General features: G+C 39.5%; 1 non-coding gene across 1 annotated transcript; it reads right to left on the bottom strand.

Annotated features, from left to right (window-relative positions):
* Positions 1-18,196: 18,196 nt before the first annotated feature.
* On the bottom strand, positions 18,197-18,268 carry Trnaa-ugc (transfer RNA alanine (anticodon UGC)). Its single transcript has one exon. It is a non-coding gene; the product is annotated as a tRNA-Ala (tRNA).
* Positions 18,269-18,918: the final 650 nt, after the last annotated feature.

Genomic DNA, 18,918 nt, shown 5'->3' with positions numbered 1-18,918 from the left:
AACCAACATGAGCAGCTCGAAGTAGCTCAAAGTTATTCCCATCCCTCTCATGTCCGTTCGTTGACAAAAAAGAAGGAGCAGGACAGGAACAACTTCGAGCTACTTCGAGCTGCTCATTGGACAGCATTTATTACTTCAAAGAAAAAGCCAGGAAATTTGTGCCGAATGATCATCAGCTTCAGCCCGCTGTTTGCAAACCGAGTTGGTTAACCTATTCCTGCTTTGTCTTTCTGACTGAAAGGTATCACCATTGGCAAAAAGGGGTAGAGAAAAAAACAAAACAAAATAATCGCGCTCAGCAGGCATTGTTGATAAATTGCACCACTAACGCAGAATGAGGGTCACTAAGGCGCTACTTCAAGAATCGGATGATGGTTTATGAACCACATGAGGGACTGAAGAGAATAGCCATAACAGCGGATAGTCCTCAAGGCTCCATCCTGGGACTGACGTTGTGGAATCCAATGTACGACAGGTTATTGCAGCTAAGACTATCAAAAGGCGTGAAGATGGTTGGGTTTACGGATGGCATGGTGTTCTTGGCAACCGGAAAGCAATTCAGTAGACTACAATTGCAGTCAGGGAGGTAACCATCGTGTCGAAGGCGAGATGTATAACATTTGCGGGTGTTGATCGACATCCACCTCAATTTTAACAGTCACGGCGATAAGGTAGCTAAAGCTATCACAGCATTGGCTAGAATCATGTCAAATCGTTTGCTTTTAGTAGAAAAAGACTACTGGCCAGTGTTTCTACACCACCATTGGGATACGGTGCTTTCGTCTGAGGCTGGACTAATCACGAAGAGGAACCTGACAGGGCCTAATCTATATACATAAAAATGAATTTCTGTCTGTCTGACCCTTATAGACTCGGAAACTACTGAACCGATCGGCGTGAAAATTTGTATGCAGAGGTTTTTAGGGCCGGGGAAGGTTCTTAAGATGGTTTGAGACCCCTCCCTTCTTTGGAGAGGGGGGCTCCCATACAAATGAACCAGCAATTTCCGCATAACTCGAGAATTAATCAGACAATAAATCAATTTTAGACGAAACAAAGTTCGTCGGGTCTGCTAGTATAACATATAGGTTAATAATTATGCATGTAGCGAGTGCATCATACTCATAAAAAATGACTGGTATAGACTACAAGGGAAGGGGCCCTCCTTAGCCGTGCGGTAAGACGCGCGGCTACAAAGCAAGACCATGAACCATGGGTTCGATTCCCGGTGCCGGTCTAGGCAAATTTCGGATTGGAAATTGTCTAGAATTCCCTGGGCATAAAGTATCATCGTGTTAGCCTCATGATATACGAATGCAGAAATGGTAACTTGGCTTAGAAACCTCGCAGTTAATAACTGTGGAAGTGCTTAATGAACACTAAGCTGCGAGGCGGCTCTGTCCCAGTGTGGGGATGTAATGCCAATAAGAAGAAGAAGAAGACTACAAGGGATATAGTACTTCAAAAAGAAGATGGGGACCTATCGACTTATTTCAAATCTGTCTTTGCGAAAACATGACAAAGTCTATTACTTCCCAAGTAACACATGTCATGCAAACTTGGTTGCTGCAACTCGATTGTGACCGAATCTGATTGCATATTATTTTGCGTCAACTTACTTGAAACATGTCTGCTACTCGAGTTCCTGACAGGCCTTCAAGAATTGCTTCAAGAATCATCTGCATAGATTCGGACACGCAGATACCCCACTTTGCCCGACCTGTCTGAACTATAGATGGTCGGGTTTCACATTTTGCATTCATAAATTCCTTTTAAGCCCGTACCCGACCCGAACCCCTAATTAATGCAACTATTTAAACCCGAGCTGGACCCGAACTTTTTTGCCGGAAACTCAAACCATATTCTTTTTAAATTTCTTTTCACATCAAAAAGGATTTAGACCCAAACAACGAAATGCCTCAAAATTACCGAGCACGAATAAAAAAATAATCGGCATTTTATTTTTCAAACCCGTGCCCGACATTTTTTCATCTCACAAACCCGTACCCGACATTGCACTAATCTCCCAAATCCGAACCTGGCCCGAACCCATCAGGTTTGAAAGCCCAAAACCCGACCATATCTAGTCCGAACAGTGATGAAACACCGGAGCACGTGATATTCGACTGCCCATGATTCAGGACAGAACGAGCGGGCAGCGCTCGTAGCCGCAGCATGAACTCCGAAAACATCGTTCAGGAAATGTGTAAAGATGAGAATACGTGGAATGCGGTGAACAGAACAGTAACGCAGGTCATGTCCGTGAAGACCATCAGAGGGCATCGGACAGTGATCACCGAAAATGAAGAGATGCACTAAATCGATAAAATGATTTCGGGAGACTCTCTATCGTCGAAGAAATGTTCGATGAGTTGCCACGTGGAAAAACAAACGGTTCGGACTCGGTGAGGCATAGCGTCTATGAACTGTGAGTCATCCTTTGCTGTATCGCTGGACCGCCCTCAGCACTCAACCAAACAGTGTTGCAATCAGCCAATAAACTTCACTATTATTGATTCGTCATTGGAAAGATCCCAAGTTAATTGTTTGAGAAACACTGTCGCATTATAAGGTATGAATATTTAAAAGATCCCAACCAACAACAAACTTGAAACATAGCGCCGCGAACGAACGAAACAGTTCGCACCTCCTGGATGGAGATTGGAAAACGTTTGCTTTACTGTGGGTGAGTGCGATTATTGTGAGCAACTGCTGGTGGTTTTGTCGCTTGAGTCGATTGTGGTATTGCCATGCCCGAGTCCCAACACTGGACAGTCATCCAGTGGATCCACTAGTTAGAAGCAATAGATGCGAACAGCGGCACTGATATCTTGTTTTTATTGTTAATTATTGATATTCTAAAAGGCCCAATCGTACATCCAAATGAGTAATGGACATTTTTTAAATGGACAAAGATAAACCCGGGGTTTGCAGTAAAATACATTCTATAAATACAATTTTAAAATATTCATTACAGATTTTTTTTCATTTTGCGTTTAAGATCTGGAAAATTGCAGGAAGACAGACATCTTCAAAGCCATACTTATGAATCTCATCCGTTAGGTGCCACTACTAATTATCGGCAAGCGATCCCTTCCCTAGCGAGTCTCTTGTTTTAACGCTGTATTTTTTTCACTCGAGATTAGATGAATTATGTTCAGTGATATGTAAATGGGATCTCAAAACTCCAGAGTACACAATGGTAAGGAACATGTCTTCATGAAAAACTAACACACCTCTCTAATACGATGAATAGCCAGAAGTTAAACCTAAAAAATCAATTTAAAAGTTGTTACATCGCTTCTATGATTTTGAAAAATGTCAAAATGTTCCGGAAAATCATACAGTTCTTAAAAGTAGGTATAAAATGTAGGTTCCTTTTTACGATCATATTGATACTTATTATAAATATGATTAGTGAATATGCAAATTTCATATGATTTCGAGCTCATGGAATTACCATTTGGCAATAGGTAATCTTAGATTTTGTTACCGAAGCGTTTCCATTTTTTATCAAAGTTTTTGCATGTGATGTCGCAGTATTGCACTGTAAGTCACGTTCGTAGATACCTGTATGGGTATAGTTTGTTTGCTGTTTCCATTTTCATCAGACACCAGCCCCCGTACATTCAGCAACCGGTTCACAAAGGCAAGTGTTTGTTGAACGAACAATTTGATCGACGACGGATGGTCGATTTAACTCAACGCGACGGTTTTAGCCAACAACCGTCCAACGGCAGCGGCAAACGGCAGTGATGGTTGCTTCTCATTCATGGCGTTATTATATTTGTATAAATTAAATATTAACAACATTTTTAGTGGTGTCACTTGCTTGTGCTACCATTTGTCACTGGGTGGTTGTTCGCTTCCGAATACAGATTATAAATTGAATATTTCGTACATTTTAGCAATAAGCCATTGTACGATTTCAATTTATTAATTGAACTTTTAATAGATTTTGAGCATGAATGTTCATGTTTATGCCATACGGAATAAACAGTAAATGGATTCAAATGTACTGGCATTTTGCAGCACAGTTTTACTTTCCAATATCTCAAAATCGTTTTAAAAAAGTCAAAATAATAATTATTAATCATATTACTTCCACTATGCAAATGAGATTCATTGCCAATGTGTTTGCTCATCTTCGTGTTATTAAAGCCAAATAATTAATGAAAAGGACTTGTTGGTAATATATATTTTAACAATAGAGTCCAAAAAATATTAAAATTGTGGAATCTGAAGGCATCGATACATAATCCAAACCATCATACACAGTATAAAAATGTTACAGCATATATGATGTAACAAAAAAGCTCCGTTCGATTCGACTCATTTTTCCATCACTTTTAAAAATTACAGGTCATCGTTTCGGCCTTTTATTTTGACCTTTTTCAAGGCCGAAACGTCGGGCAAAACAAAGTTCATCGTTTTGAATACATAGGGCTGAGAAAGCCAAAAAATCCAGATATACATACATATAATAAATGTTGAAAAACAATTGTACGTCAATTGCTGTTTTACTATTGTCTTTGAATAGAAGAACTTGTCAACACTGCTCATTCGGTATCGCTATATCAAACGGCTCGTGCCGTGTTCATTGAACTTTTTTTATCAGCCACTGCCGGCTAGAGAGTCTAACCTTGACTGAATTACGTTTCGCTGATAATATTGCAAGCGAGGGAGCACTGATAGCGTTTGTACTGTATGGAACTGTAACATCGCCTGGTCTATCACTACCCCATCAACTATCTCTGTAATAAGGTATTAGGCTCTTGCTGTATTGTTGGTAGTTACTTTAATCTGTCTCACTAGTATGTAGTACATTAAGTTCTGTTCAACGCGTTGAATCAAATTTAATAAGCTATACCGATAAGTCGCCAGTCAATATCTGTATACCGTACCTTAATGGGAGTGTAATAAATAGCTACAGTTGAGTCTCGTACTGCATATCATATAGAGCTTGCACTTCAGCAACCCTGTTTTATCTTTGTTATAGAGATTTACAGCCTTAGGCTGGTTCATCTCTTATTCAGCAACCTTGAAAACGAAAAAAAAGTTGGGTGGCTCTTATACTCTGGAAAAAATATTTGGTTTAAACTATTTAATGGAAAGTTTACGGCCTACGCATAATTCTGATATGTTTATAGAAATTTTCGATAATTAAAAATTAAAAACATTAAATTTTATGATTGCTACTGATCTAATGTTTTTATAGGCAATTTATAAACTTATTTTCTATCGGGCGTGTTGTGCTTTTTCTGCCTAACTGAAAAATAAAATATTTTTTTGTTAAACAATCCATCTAAATTCCACGTCCGTTAAATGAGAAACAAAAGAATACGTTTAGTAGGAAGCTCTACTGTATCGGAAAAGGGGCATTAATTAACTCGCATCGGTGGGAAGGTGTCCAGCACGTTGACACCGCAATAGTTAAGCAGCGCAGCCAACGAACGGACAAACGCTTGCAAGTTTCTTTATCATGATCACGATATTATCAACGATGGGGCAGTCGATTGAAAGAGGGGGTTGGGAAGTAGCGCTCATGTGTATCTCGCGCACGAGTGAGTATTAACAGCTTGCACCTGTTCAATCATCGCAGTGTTGGGAAATGTCGTTTCGATGCCATGGCGTCAATTGTCAATAATTTTTTTTCGCTAGATATTTACATTCATCCTATTCTTATTGACATGTAACGCTTAAATGATTCTATAACTTTATCTAACAGGTCATTGCTTCAAATCAGGCATTAATGTCATGACATTCCGTGACAGTTATTGAATTTCGCTCCCTTGTCTCCCACTTTGTATTTAAAACAATGGTCTGTTCTACAAAGTTATGGTATCCTTTAAATATAACATATTAATCAAAAATCATGATTTGTCATTAACTTTTGAAAACAATTTTAAGCAAAATATCACTAACAATCACATGACATTTTTGAGACATTCCCGAACACTGCACACGCGTGCTTGTTTCTCCGTTGGCTTGATTGGTACACATATTCATGACTGCATCTTCGATCGTTTAGCGGATACATTTTCTTGTAATTGACATTTGAAATTTAAAGCAATGGAAAATTGTTAGTTGTAATATTCATCTATAATATTCGTTTAAAAAATATCTCAACTTACCATTTATTATCTGTAAACCCTAGATAACGTCCGAGTTTATGGTAAAGGTCGAGAGTGTCTAAACACTGTTCCGCACCAACACCAGGGATGTCAGACATACGGGCATGTTCGTTTTCATGCAGACATATACCCGAGTAAACGAAAATAGCTCAATAAAATAGCAACATGAGATATGGACATGATTGATATAAGAGATAAAAGATCAGACGAAAATATCAATATTTTGCACTAAAATATCATGAGGATATCAAGTTATGCTATTTGTAAGAAGTGATCAATATCATGTGCCATTAGTTTGTTCTTATCAATAGCATACACCCGATTCTGTTTTAAAACGGATTTTTTTACACGGCCATGTAAAAAATATCCCATACAGAATGTTTTCAAAGATGCTCCATTTTGCATGATTGATCGAAACATCATTAAATTTTTTTTACACGAATTTTCAAATTTTGAACTGAAAACTTTTTTTACACAGAACGCATCCCCCGTGTAAAACTAGAATCGGGTGTATCTTTATATTTAAATGATATTTCGGTGCAAATTTTTTGATATTGTTGCCTGTTCTTTTATCACTTATATCAAGCAAGTCCATATAATTTTTTGTTATTCATGGCTTCTGCCCGGGTAAGCTAACACACAGACAATGTACTGTACAGGTTACAGATATACAAGTTGATGATTTATGCTGGCATTCGTTGTCTTTGAAGAATATCAGCAGCAAGATGATTGCTGAGGGTAACCTAACAAGAACTTTTAAAATAATTGTTTATATGTCGTGATTTTCCGGAGGAAAAGTTCTAGAGAAATGTCACAGAGGCTCTTCCAGAGAACTATTTTGAGAGTTTTTTCATAAATTTTATTTGCTAATGTTCTTCAACATGCATTCATCTTTCTTAGACTAGGTGTTCAGTGTTTGGTTAACACTATTTTTCTCATTTGCTATGATACATTTTTAGCTATTTTTAGATTTTCAATAGATTCAGTCTATTTGTTTGTTTCGCGGAGAATATGGACATTGTTGGCCGAACATCAGCAAAGGTTGCAGAATTATACACCTACCTGAAATGTGGAACAACAACAGTTGGACTGGTGATGAATACATTGAAGGCAAAGTACATACTTGTGGGCGGAACCGAGCGCGACAGGGCCTTCCTGGAAAGCAGTGTTACAATAGACGGGGATACTTTCGAAGGTGGTCGATGTATTCGTCTACCTTGGATCCTTGCTAACGGCCGATAATAATGTTATCTCTTTCTCAGTTTTTTTTTCTCTTGCTCGATTCTGTTTTTCTGTTCCGTGTACCTTGAAGCACTGGTCATCCGGAAGATACTCCCTGCTGAATCAAAATCGAGCACGACAAGTAGAACCGTGTCCAACGTCAAACGCACGGATGAGCAGCTGGAATAACCTAAACCCAAAATCCTACCCTGTCCATCCTAAATTAATTAAATTATAACATTGAGATGAGACACCACTAGTATAATGGTCTATGCCACTTCCCTACTAACTGTTAATGATAAGATGATACAAATTATAAAGATATCATAATTAAGAATTGCGGCTCCGCAAAGTGTCACACACGACCGAGCCAGTTAAAAAATAAAGGCAGTAAATGCATCGAACAAATTCAGCTTAGAACCTTAATGAATCAATTGAATCTTCGTTAAATGTTGAATAAAACCTAATAGCTTTCAAGAGCTGGTGATCGGCTTTGAAAAAAAAAACACCCAGCGGATCTTTTACCAAGTAAAAGCATTAGAAAATTAATCCGCTTGTAATACCAAATATTGTTACTCTAATGATCAGTTTCTGAGCTTGCCGGGGAGAACGGTCCAAAATGCACCCCTTAAGCTTTTTCGATGTTTTCGCCCATATGAACAAAAATACCCAACGATTTCAACGTGCAAAATTTACAAACCCAGCTACATTCACAATGATCTCCTATTCAAAACAATAAGGTTTTCATGACTTTCTAACGCATTTAAAAAATGTTTTAAAAATAGGAGTGGGGCAAAACGCTCGAATGGTGGACTCAATTGCATGTAAAATGATGGTGTACGCATGGTTGTTTGTTTTTTAATGTATTGAACTAAAATCTTACGGATGTGGTGGGAGAATAGCAAATCGTTAAAAGGGGAGGGTGTAGTGGGAGGGATATTGCTTAGTTATCGATTAACTCAGTGAAAATTCTGAACCCCTTGGCCGATTTCAACTAAATTTGGAATACTAATTCTTTATCTTTGAGAGACGACGATAGGAGGTTAAGGTCACTCCTGACGGAATCCAAGATTAAAAGTGCTCGCGTTTTTGGGGGCACACCACTCGATTCAGAGGCGGCGCACAACTGTCATTTTTGTTGATTTAGCTTTGCTGCGTCGCAGCATGCGTGATATAATAAAAATGACAGTTGTGCGTTGCTTCCGTATCGAGTGGTGTGCCCCCGAAAACGCGAGCACTTTTAATCTTGGATTCCGTCAGGAGTGACCTTAAGCATTCTCTTTGAAAAAGGGGGAGGGTATGGGGGGAGAGGTATTGCTTAGTTATCGATTAACTCAGTGTAAATTCTGAGCCCCTTGGCCAATTTCAACCAAATTTGGACCACAAATTCTTTATCTTTAGGAGACGACGATAGGGAGTTTAAGCAAACTCTTTGGACAAGGGAGAGGGTGTGGGGGGGGAGGGTATTGCTTAGTAATCGATAAACTCAGTATAAATTCTGAACCCCTTTTCCGATTTCAACCAAGTTTGGAACACACATTCTTTATCTTAAGGAAACGACGATAGGGGGTTAAGCATGCTTTTTGGTAAAATGGAGGGTGTGGGGGAGGGGTATTGTTAAGGTATCGATCAACTCAGTGTAACTTCTGAACCCCTTGGCCGATTTAAAACAAATTTGGAACATACATTCTTCATCATAAGGAGACGACGATAGTGTGTTAGAGATCTTCTTGGGAAAAGGGGGAGGGTGTGGGGAGAGGGATATTGTTAAGTTATCAATTAACTCAGTGTAACTTTTGAATACCTTGGCCGATTTTAACCAAACTTGGAACACACATTCTTTATGTTAAGGAGAAGACGTTAGTGTGGGTTAAGGGGGGTTAAGCATGCTCTTTAGAAAAGAGGGAGGGTATGGGGGGAAGGGTTTTGTCTAGCAATCGATCAATTCAATGTAAGTCTTGATCCCCATGACCGATTTGAACCAAATTTGTATCAAATATTGTATGTCCTAAGGAAACAAATTTAGTGGGTGTAGATAGGTTATTTTGGAAGGTGGAGGGTGTATTTCAGCATAACTTTTGAACCCATTTACCGATGTCCACCAAATTTGGAACCCATATTCTTTGCCTAAAGAAGACTATATCAGACTGGGTGGGAGTGTCATAGCTGAATTAGAGAGAGGATGTATTCATTAAACGAGCGGTTTAGTATACCTTTTTATCGCATGAGTGAATTCAAACCAAATTTGTAAACACGTATTCTCTACCCAAAGGAAACTATTATAGAAAGGCTGGGAGGGACTTTTGGAATGCGGGAGGTTATTGGGGTTGGGTATTGTTTAGAAAACGAGTTAATTTAAAATCCCTCATATTTGTTTCATTCGAGGTTCTTTGACATTGTAAAATGCTCCGAGAACAAATTGCCTGAGTTCCTAAAAAATGGCAAATCTTCTAGAATAACATTTGACCGGTAATGACATTGAACCAAAAATGATTTTATCGAAAATGATATTTGCCAAAAATGATACTTCCCGATACACATATCCGAGAAGATGACATCATCGGTATCATGGTTTGCCCAGCGAGAAGCAATGATTAATGTGTTTCCTTCTGGATGATTGCTTCTTTAAAAGTAGGCATTTGCCCGGAATATGACAATGATGGGTGTGATCCCTTCTTAAAAAATGGGCGTTTACCTGGAATAAGGCATCGGTGAATGTTTTTCCTTCTTTAGAAATAGACGTTCGTCCGGAATAAGCCTATTATTCAAACCCATGATTTCTTCTTCAAAATCAGTCAATGATTCCAAAAGCTTTCTTTTATTCAAATGATGAAGTATCAATAAGTAAACACAATTACCCTGTTGACCAATTGGTTTTATCATTTTCTGATTGTGAAAAAAAAACTAAGAAACAAACTGGCAATTCCGAGCAAGGCCGGGTACATAAAGCTGTAGTTCGTTCATAAATGTACTACAACAGATTATATGAGTGATTTTATGAGGGAGGCCATTTTGCCCCAGGGTGCATTTTGGACCATTCTCCCCTACCAGAGGCGTAGCCACGGGGGTGGTTTTGGACATAAACCCCCCCACCCCAGAGACAACAATTTAAGAAAAAAAAAATTCGAAAGAAAAGAGTTCAGAAAATCCCCTCAGACCAATTTTCTGGCTACGCCACTGGTCAGTACTATTCTTACTTATAACAACACTCCTAATCCTCTCACTATTCATCAGTTTGTATTTTTATTCTGAATCTTTTTCAACCTAGTGTTAACACCACTAGGCTAGTGACTGTGCGCCAGTCTAGGAATTGAAGAAGAAGATAATGGGAATAAGGGCTGCGAAATGGTGAGTTGACATCCGGGAAGGGGCGCCTAACATAGCTCTTTCACGTCTCGTCTCAGTAATCACAAGTTCCAATACTCACGCTTCCACGGGTCTTCCGATGACAATTGACCGCCAGCTAAGGGTTGCGTACTTAGCTGGTAGTGCAGCCTGGGCACTGTTGTCCTTCTGACATCAGCTAGAGTGAGAGGGTGCGTCCTGTGGGGCATGCCTAGGATGTGGTGGGGTTCGTCAGTGGGCTCTGTTGAACTTCTATAAAAAGCTGCATGTGTCCCCAAGCAGGCCCTATCAAAGCGACCGTGTGCCGCTCAAAGCGCACTAGCCTAGTCCTGGTGTTGGGTGGGACTTTAAACAAATTTGACCCGACTGAGCGAGCGTCTGTTCACCAAGGGGGTGCGGCTCCAACAGCGTCTGTTCTGGCATCCAGCGACTGGGTATGAAATGCTATTCCCCGGAAGCTATACCTAAGATGGCAGCCCCATCCCGGTGGATAGGGAACCTTGGGCCAACAACCTACTGTTCCCGAAACATCAATTTGTTCGAGAATTCTATAATGAAAGAATACGGACTGATTTTACGGCGACGACTCTTAGCGCGAAACAACGGACACGAATAGGAACATGGAACGTTTTAACCCTAGCCCAGCAGGATATATTGGCACAACTTGCCAATGAGGCACGCCGCATGAAGCTTGAGATCCTGGGACTGAGTGAAGTCCGTTGGCCAAACTTTGGAGAACACAGAACGCCGTCGGGACAAGTTCTGCTATACTCTGGTTTACGAGGTGAACACGCTCCCCGGCATCGCGGAGTTGGCTTCCTACTAAGCGCTCAGGCACACTCTGCGCTTATGAAGTGGGAACCTATAAGTGAAAGTATAATCGTTGCCTGATTTAGAACACGGTCCGAAACCTTACTATAATCCAATGTTATGCGCCAACCGATGCTGCCGATCTGCAAGACAAAGAGAACTTCTACAGTCAACTCAATGCCGTCGTAGATAGAATTCCGAAGGGTGATAGCAAGATCTGTTTGGGCGACTTCAATGCGAAGATCGGATCCGACAACTCAAACCATGAGCGCATTATGGGACGCCATGGTCTCGGAGAAATGCGCGAAAACGGAGAGCTGTTCGCAGAATTTTGTGGTAATAACGACATGGTGATCGGGGGATCGCTCTTCTCTCATCGACCGGTTCACAAGGTCACGTGGGTCTCCCGTGACGGCTTTACAGAAAATCAAATCGACCACATCTGCATCAGCCGAAAATGGAAACGGAGGCTTCTTGATGTACGGAATAAACTAAGTGCCGATATCGTATCTGATCATCACCTCCTCATCGGCGAAATACGCCTGCGCATTGCACGGATTCGTCGGCAGGAGGAAAGAGTTGGACGACGATTCAACACACGCCGACTGGAAGATGTCACGGTGAAACGGTCCTTCGTTAAAGAACTGGAGACGCGTGCTGCAGATATTCCGGAAGGTGGCAGCGTAGAAGACCAATGGACCGCCATCGAGAATGCCCGTTTTACTCTGTCCGACGTTTCGGCCATTGGATGTGGCCTTTTTCAAGGGAAAAATTGGTCAATCGTTTTTGTCCTAATTTACATATCGTTCTGGGTGTCGTATGGTCATAGTATTGGTTTTTTTGCGGTGGTTTCGTTATACAATTTGATATTTTATCAACGGTCACAGTGCTCGACATATCAACGACTGTCAATCGTTGTCATGTCGAGCACTGTTAATCGGGAATTAACGACATCTCTAAAAAGTCGCAAATTAATCGATTACTTCGATTAATCGATTCATCGTTGTGATAATCGATTAATTTTAAATCGATTATTAACCAGCGATAAATCGATTCATTAAGAATAAAGAGTAATCGATTATTTACTAATCGATTATTCGGGGTTTTACGACATCCCTAGTAGCGTATGACGTCAAATTTGCATTGTGTGAAATGATTAGATGAAGAGAACAAAAAAGTAGCTCCACGCTGCACTTCTTTTGACATTAACATTCAATAGCGAGGTATGCAGTGTGGTAAAATCTTAATTATTATATAAATATCAGTTGAAAATGTCGATTTATGAAATTTAGAAATACTTGTTTGGATACACGTGGAGACAGACATAATTATATGCATATGAAACTACAGACCAGATATTTTAAATCCTGTGGGGATTTCCTTGCCCCAATTTGCCCCTCTGTTGCATATGAAGTCTTCAAATATCACTATTTTCGACCCTAAATCGCCGATAACATGTTATGTTTGCAAAAAACATCCCTGGTTTCTTCCAGAAAGTGGTCTATTTTGATTATATATACATTTTTGTAGAACATTGTATTGACCTGAATCTGTTAGTTTCGAAAATATATTTAAATACTGTTTTTTAGGGTCTGTCCATAAAAAACGCCCGTATTTCAAAAACGATGATAGATGGACACTCGGTGTTTTCAGCAATAAAATTCATAATAAATTACACTACAACTTTGTCAAAGACACCATATTTAAAAATCGTTTATTAAAGAAGTTACATTTTGCAGCGCCACCTGTGGCAAAAATTGGAACTATAACTTTTCGTCATTCGATGCGCCATATTTTTCTAAAATTTATTGCCAAAGACACCGATGCCAAAAAATAACACCCTGAAGTGGTAAAAAAAAGCTCACGATTTTAGCCAAACGCACCACTGTGCGGTGGCGGTATGGTAATGAACCTAGGAGCACGCGCGCACGACATGCGACTTCCAGCTCCGAATCTCCAGGAAATCCAGGAGGAGATCGGCCGGATGAAAAACAACAAAGCCCCTGGAGTTGACCAACTACCAGGAGAGCTGTTTAAACACGGTGGTTAGGCACTGGCTAGAGCGCTGCACTGGGTAATTACCAAGGTTTGGGAGGATGAGGTTCTGCCGCAGGAGTGGATGGAAGGTGTCGTGTGTCCCATACCATCTACAAAAAGGGCGATAAGCTGGATTATAGCAACTACCGCGCAATCACATTGCTGAACGCTGCCTACAAGGTACTCTCTCAATATTTATGCCGCCTAACACCAATTGCAAAAGAGTTCGTGGGGCAGTACCAGGCGGGATTTATGGGTGAACGCTCTACCACAGACCAGCAAGGATGTTATCGATCATTTAGTAATTTGGGTTCGATCATTTAGTAGTCTATCAATAACTCATCACCAAAGCTGAATTTCAAAAAGTGTTGTATGGTGGACTTCTAGTGCGAAGGTTTTTCTACAACTCTGTCTAATGGTTCGTTATTTGAATTCCAATAGTAACAGAGTTATAGCTAAAGTTTCAGTAACTTAGACTAAATGATAACAAAATTCCAATCATTTAGTTTAAGTTACTGCAACTAGCGCTATAACTTCGTTATTAGTAGAATTCTTACAACGAACCATTAGGCAAAGTTGTAGAAAAGCCTTCGCACTAGAAGTCCACCATACAACACATTTCGAAATTCAGCTTCTGGAATGAGTTATTGACAAACTACTAAATGATCAAACGCAAATTACTAAATGATCGATAACATCCTTGCAGACCAAGTGTTCGCCGTACGTCAGGTATTGCAGAAATTCCGCGAATACAACGTGCCCACACATCATCTATTTATCGACTTCAAAGCTGTATATGATACAATCGATTGGGCTAATGCACAAAACCGGATTTCCAGATAAACTGATTCAGTTGATCAAGGCGACGATGGATCGGGTGATGTGCGTAGTTTTTGTCTTTCGTGTCTGCTATTCAACGTCGCTTTGGAGGGAGTAATACGAAGGGAAGGGATTGACACGAGTGGTACGATTTTCACGAAGTCCGTTCAGTTATTTAGTTTCGCCGACGACATTGATATCATGGCATGTAACTTTGAGAGGATGGAGGAAGCCTACATCAGACTAAAAGCGAAGCTAAACGGATTGGACTAATCATCAACACGTCGAAGACGAAGTACATGATAGGAAGAGGCTCAAGAAAGGTCAATGTAAGTCACCCACCACGAGTTTCTATCGGTGGGGACGAAATCGAAGTGGTTGAATAATTCCTGTACTTGGGCTCACTGGTGACCGCCGATAACGATACCAGCAGAGAAATTCGGAGACGTACCATGGCAGGAAATCATACGTACTTTGGACTCCGCAAGACGCTCCGATCGAATAGAGTTCGCCACCGTACCAAACTGAAAATCTACAAAACGCTTATTAGACCGGTAGTTCTCTACGGACACGAGACCTGGACGATGCTCGTGGAGGACCAACGCGCACTGGGAGTTTTTGATAGGAAAGTGTTGCGTATCATCTATGGTGGGGTGCAGATGGCGGACGGTACGTGGAGGAGGCGAATGAACCACGAGTTGCATCAGCTGTTGGGAGAACCATCCATCGTTCACACCGCGAAAATCGGAAGACTGCGGTGGGTCGGACACGAGGCCAGAATGTCGGACAGTAATCCGGTGAAAATGGTTCTCGACAACGATCCGACAGGAACAAGAAGGCGAGGTGCACAGTGGGCAAGGTGGATCGATCAGATGGAGGACGATTTGTGGACCATTCGTAGACTGCGTGGTTGGCGAAGTGCAGCCATGGACCGAGCTGAATGGAGAAGGCTTTTATGTATTTTACAGGCCACTCCGGCCTTAGTCTGGTAAAATTAAAACATTCTTAGCTGTTAAAGTTCATCACGTTATTAAGTTATTATTATTATATTTCTCATACAATATTTGAGCCAAATCATATTTATGGGTGATTTACATTTGAATCATTTGTTTGAGAAAATGCATAAGTCCATTTAACACTATTTCGAGAAAACAACAAAAACTGTTTTTGAACAAATCCGCACCGAATCTTTCGATTTCTTCGGTACAGATCAATAGTTTTTGGCAAAACTCAACACTTTCAATGCAAAAAATGTAAACAGTAGGCTAGGTGTACCAGTTGTGGCTATAGCACCAGTTGTCGCACTAATGCTTTATATGCCAAATGATCAATCAAATCACCGCAAACCAAGTGCATATCGATAAAGCATATTCATATGACACGATAACTTCTTTGATTTCCTCCAAAACAAGCAAAGCATAATTGTAAAACTTGATTTTGCTTATTTTTTACGTCCCTTGCACCAGTTGTCGCACTAGTGGTCCCTATTTGGCCAGTCCCATAAGAAAATAATGGGATTTGCCAAATAAGGAACCAAAATTAAGAATAGTGCCACAACTGGTGCATGCGTTCCTATTATGGATTAATCAATTTTAAGGATAATAACAAATTTTATTGTGGTTTTCACAGCTGTTCTAAGGAGCAGGAAGTAAAACCTTTTGCTTGATATATAAAGTCCACCCACATTCCTTTTACTTATTTTTAAAAAAATAGTTGTTCTTATGTATGGCGACAATTGGTACACCGACCCTACTCCACAATTGCTCTTCAAAGTACCGTCAACTGGGGGGAAGATGATCATTGAGGTGAAGATGATCATTTGATGTGTCAGTCAAAAGTGCCATTTTTGTTAATGAAACGGTAGTCAACGGTAGAAAACGATAGTTCTCCGTTCAAGTAATGTTACCGCTAGGTAGAAATCCGAGTTTTTCGATTATAATCATGAAAATGTATTTTGTGGAAGAAAGAGAGAGATAGTCATAAATGACGCTATTTTCGTTTCAAATATTGACTTCGTAGACTTCTTTACGTAGTAAATTCAACATTCATACAAATAACCTAGTGTATTTTGACTACTAGGTCATAATGGTTTAAGTAGAACTGTCTTGATCAACTTCACCCCAAACCAGATTATTCAAAAAATGTGTGATAATTTCATTTATTTTAATAAATGCGAACGCATTTCAGAAAACTAAAGTTGTTGATTATTGCAACGTATAGCAGTACATGTTTTGAAAATATTTGTTTCGATTTGAAATGTAAACACACATTGTTATTGCATGTTTTGTCTTAAAAATGATCATCTTCCCCCCAGTTGACGGTACGTCGGCATATGTAGTTTCTCAAACAAACGAAAAAAAAATTCATACATTCCTGAACAAATTTTTTTTCGCGTTTTTTGCCTGAATACGTATTTTTGGACGAGGATTTGGAATATATAAAAATCCCAATTTGGCCAGAAATGTTAAATATGCAGTTTTTCAAACAAACGGTTCATTTACATTAGAGATTTCTATGGATTATGCACTAAAATGCTGATATGTAATAATTAAATTTGATCTAGATCCCCCGATAGAATGTTTTCGCTTACCAACAACATGAAAGAAGAGAGCATTTACTCTCACGTCAAGGATGCTTCAGAGATACTAAATAAAATAAATCTTTCCCACAGAGAAACCGTGTTGGGGGATGTCTGTCTGGAACATGGGAAGTTTATCAAGGTTAGGTTATTTTACCAAAGAATTTTGCCATTGAAATTCGAAAAGTTTAAAGAAAACGTTCTGATCTTCTAAAGAAATTCCAAGATAATTTAACTTAAGTACTTTAGTTAAATTATCTTGTATTTTCTCGGGAAATCATCTTCTTCAAATTTCTTAGGAAGTACTTCTTTATTATTTTGGAATTTCTTTAGAAGATCAGAACGTTTTTCACAGGGAAACTCTTTCGAATTTCAATGGCAAAATTCTTTGGAAAAATAACCTAACCTTGATAAACTCGGTATGGTAGCGTCAATATGGTAGCGTCAATGGAAATTCAGAAGTTTTTTCTTAATAAATTTAGAAGAACTTCTTCTTTAGAAGAACTTCTTGAAGTATTTCAGAAAAATGTCCCGAATGACTGCAATGACCTTTTCGATGATATTCAGAAAATTTATTAGAAAAAAGAATGTTTCGAGAAATTCCGAGTTTGAACAGTGAAAATTCAGAAAGCAATCATTAAAGCTAAGCAAGTTTCAATAAAATATCTTCAAATTTCGCACATTACAGAGCAGATTCGCAATGCAAAATGCAGAAAGTGCATCATTGTCAGTTTAACTAGTTAGGTATACAAACGAACTGCAGCTCCTCCACTACACATTTACAAATTCACATCTATACATTTGGATATTTTCTGCACTGCGTACGCGTATTTGCGCCAAAGCAAACCACTGACGCTGTCTCTATACCACCATGCGGGGTGATATTGGACTGAATGAGAATAACATTGCAATGACATGGTCCAATGCATCAGTGTTTGAACAGCCATTTGAACAGCAAGGGCACAACAAATAAGACACTTTTTATATGATTTTGTCCTCAGATCAGTATAATAATAAAAATCTAAGAAATGTGCGAAGGGGACCCCAAGCAGCGTAATTTGTTTTTTGCCAAAGAGGATTATTCGCAATGAAACAAGTTGATGCATGATTATAATTAAAGTCAGCTTAGAATAAGCGGAGTGCTGCTTTCAAATCACTCAAAGTTTAATGCGATCAGCATGCTCACTTGCTGTTCTTAACGAAAAAGCAAGATGGAAGCATATGTCTTCGGTTTGTCCGCTTACAAAAGAATTGGAGATACCGGGGATCGAACCCGGGGCCTTTCACATGCAAAGCGAACGCTCTACCACTGAGCTATATCCCCTTCTGTCACATTGCTCGCAGTGTACAAAATGGATTATTGGGAAAAGCTACAATAGTAGGCAGGAATATCAGATGTTTATATTGACGACATTAGCGGTCATCAAATAATGAAGTCACTGGTTTATGGGGGAAGGGGGTCTAAGATATTGTGACAAATGGAAAAAAGGCATATCAACACATTTATCTATGAATATGATCGGCAGAAGTTTTTATACATACCAAAGTTATGGTTTAAAAACCCTGATTTATCCACCTAGCGGTGTTGGTGCATTTCTCGCGCAAAAAATATACTAAAAAAATATAAGGGAATATTTTTTAGCGTTTTGGGCATAAAAAATAATATTTTGACCATAATTTCTGATCCCATAGTCCGATCTGGAATTGTCAATAGCAAACAATGGGGCATGATTCCCGTCGAATGAAACTTGTTGCGAGTAATTTGGACAATGCTAAGTTCCAAAAAGTGTGTCTACAAAATTTGTACACATACACACACATACATCACCTCAGTTCGTTGAGCTGAGTCGATTGGTTTATAACACTATGGGTCTCCGGGACTCCTATCAGAAATTCGTTTCTAGTGATCATATTTCGGTACTTTATTGTACGAGAAAGGCAAAACGCAAAATATAATTAGGTGTCACATGCCCC

The sequence above is a fragment of the Armigeres subalbatus genome, chromosome 3 (assembly GCF_024139115.2).
Source record: "Armigeres subalbatus isolate Guangzhou_Male chromosome 3, GZ_Asu_2, whole genome shotgun sequence".
NCBI lineage: Eukaryota > Metazoa > Arthropoda > Insecta > Diptera > Culicidae > Armigeres > Armigeres subalbatus.
Note: the sequence above shows the minus strand (reverse complement) of the source record. Positions and strands in the feature narration are given on the sequence as shown.